Source organism: Sapajus apella, unplaced genomic scaffold, assembly GCF_009761245.1.
Source record: "Sapajus apella isolate SASKATOON/1434 unplaced genomic scaffold, GSC_monkey_1.0 scaffold119, whole genome shotgun sequence".
Classification (NCBI taxonomy): Eukaryota; Metazoa; Chordata; class Mammalia; order Primates; family Cebidae; genus Sapajus; species Sapajus apella.
This window is the reverse complement of record NW_022437059.1, coordinates 2845-5990: the sequence shown is the minus strand read 5'-3', so window position 1 is coordinate 5990 and position 3146 is coordinate 2845. Positions and strand designations below refer to the sequence as shown.

General features: G+C 42.3%; 1 pseudogene; it reads right to left on the bottom strand.

The window, feature by feature from the left end:
• Positions 1–2284: 2284 nt before the first annotated feature.
• On the bottom strand, positions 2285–2538 carry LOC116538510 (annotated as a pseudogene).
• Positions 2539–3146: the final 608 nt, after the last annotated feature.

The window sequence follows — 3146 nt, the reverse complement described above, 5'->3', positions numbered from 1 at the left end:
GTGGGAGGAAAAGACCTGGCAAATGGGCAAAAACATGCTATGTATCTGGGACTTGCAGAGTTTCTAAGCTGTCACAATAGTTCACACTTGGCCTGTAAGAAGTGATAAAAACCTCAGTGATTTTCTTCAACCAACATTTATGGCTGCCATATTTTCCTTCCATTATCTGCCAAACACAAATTGGTTTATGTGTTTGTCCATCTTTAGGGGAGTTTCTTATACTTTGGACTTCCGTTGATCCAGTGGCCTTGCAACTTCAGCTCTCTGGTGGGATCAAACATGATTTTGCAGACCAGACAGCTTTCTCTTGTCAGTAGAGGGGTAACAACTGTCCCTTGCAGCTTTCTATATCTTAAACAGCTGTAGAATCTATTTTATAAATGTCTTATCTTCTCCTCTATTTCTGGATTAATTTCCCTTCAGGATAGTACACAATTTTTTTTTTAGCTGATCACTTCTTTTTGAAGCTATGAGGTAAAAGTCATGAGCACCTTGAAGATCCTTGCAAAGGAGCCTATTCATTTAGGCTCAAGGGAAACCTGGGCCCAGACCAGTACTGAAACTCACAGCTATCCCCCACAGCTCTAGTTGAATTTTTGTAACACAACACTTTCTTCTCAATCGGCATACTAGACTTAGAACAAGTATGAGATAGAGACTATCTTAAAATAGAATTCCCAAGAGGCTAAGATTTGCTGGGACTCCAGTTCATGGTCAAGTGTGAATCAGCAGAGTAAACGCGGCATTGTTAGCCCAGGAGAAGGCAACAATACATGGATATGCCACGTTTTTAAAAATCAAACTCAGGAAAGTTATCTCAAAGAATATTTGAATTGGTGATTGAAGTACTTGTTTCTCTAGGCAGGTAATAGAGAAAATTGGAAATGTTGCCTTGGTAGTCTAAATAATTGTGTGCTCAGATTGAATCTGAGGATACACAGGTGCAGCCTACAGTTGAAAAGATTCTATGAACTGGATGGGGTAGAGGATCCCATTATGGAATTTGATATCGTCCCACTTTTTTTTCTTCTCATTTTGAGTGGTCTTGTAACTCTATTCCCATACATTAATATACCTACAACTAAGAGAGGCAATATGAGTGCAAAAGATGCAATATCTATACGATTTAATGAGATGGTACCTGTTGCTAATGGTACTTAAGCTTCACATCATGTAGCCCAATTAGGTGAATGCTGCCCACCTACCAAGGGTATTGGTCAGCTCAGGCTGCCATAGAAAGATACCAAAGGTAGCATGGCTTAACAATAGACATTTTCTCAAGGTTCTGGAGGCCAGAAGTTCTCCTTGAGTCTTTCGTGATGTGCTATCAGGGTTGGTTTCAGGGAAGGCCTCTCTTCCTGGTTTGCAGAAGACTACTTTCTTACTATGCCCTCCCATAACCTTTCCTCTGTGCCTGCATGGAGAAAGAGAGAGAGTCTTTTATTTTATTTTATTTTATTTTATTTTATTTTATTTTATTTATTTATAAGACAGGGTTTCACCATGTTGGCCAGGCTGGTCTTGAACTCCTGACCTCAGCTGATCCGCCGGCCTCGGCCTCCCAAGGTGCTGAGATTACAGGCGTGAGCCACCACACCTGGCCACGAGAGTCTTTGATGCCCTTCCTCTCCTTCTATTGACACCATTCCAACAAGATCAGGGCCCCACTGGTATCACCTCATTAACCATAATTACCTCCTTAAAGAGCCTATCTACAAATAGTCAAGTCGGGGGCTAAGCTTTCAACATATGAATTCACAGGGAAAACAATTTAGTCTATGACACCAAGCAATAGGGATGATGCTAAGATTCTCTACCTATTAAATCCTGTGATATTTGCCTGGTGGTGGGATCAGAAATAATTTGTTAGCAAGGCTGCTATTATTGCTATTTCTATGATTAGAAAAGCACAGCTAAGCTGGATTGCATGTCACAGAGGAAAGAGTGCAGGTGAAACAGGCATGAACTAAAGATGGGGGAAATGCTAGCAAACAAAGCAGTGCTCTTACGTGAGACATGAATCTAGCGAGGGTTAATTGTGCCATTTCAAGGAAATACCATTGTTTTTATCAGGAGAAATGACTTCCCAAGTTTTCTTTTCCTTTTTTTTTAGAAGTGAAAGGTCTCACATATTTATTACATATTTTTTTAACATGAATAATGGAAGCACTGTGGGTTGTACTAACTAATGCCTTCATAACAAATCCAGAGAGGAAACTATTCAAACTTCTCCAGATAGCGGTGACATTTTTCAGCTTGATTTGGTAACACAATTGTGACCTTCAAACAGCATAAATGTATGTGCCATCGCATGTGTCATTTCTTATAGACCCAGCTTGGTTCTTCTCCAATGTCTCCTTTTGGAGTTGTAACTGATTTTGTTACCAGTTTTCATCCGAATCCACTGGGGAATGGGACGATTTTGCTTTTGTTTCTTGGCCAGGAATCGCTTAATCCTGAAAGTCTTGTGAGAAGACATGGCAAGAAACGGAATAAAGCACACACCACGATGGCGGAAAAAGGAAGAGAGACGACTTCCCAAGTTTTCTAAACTAGGTAGAAAAGGATGGTGTCAGTGAAGGTCCACACCAGGCTGTTCAGGCTAATGTGACTTCCTGACTAATCAGCTATGCGGTGTGAGAGACAGATCAGCAGTAAAAGAAAACTAAGATTTTTGGACAGAGCTTGTGCAAGGATGGAGTTTCCATCAACTGAGGTGAGAAACCTGCAGGTGCAGCAGGTTGTAGGAAGAAGCAGGACCAGGCCTCAAAGCCTTGCTTGAGTTTTCTACTGCCCCATGTCCATTTCTGCATCCCGTGAGTCTTTTGTGAGGTTGGATGCGGAGGTATTGGTGCTTAGCCACTTCTCCCCTGAGCATCTCTCCTCTCGCCTCCTCCTAGCAGTGTTCTTTGTGGCCTTGTCTCTGATGACCATCTCCCAACATGATGTTGTTTTGCAAAGGTGATCTCAAAATCCACTCTGAGCTCAAGCCAGGGTGAGGTTACCCACCCCTTGATTTGTGTGGCCTTGGTGGGCCCAGGGGCACTTCACTGGTTCTCGGGGGAGTATGTCTTTTGTATGAAACTCTTCAAATGAGGGACGCAGGGAGGAAATGGCCTGTGTGAAGGGAAGGGAGGGCTGAGCCA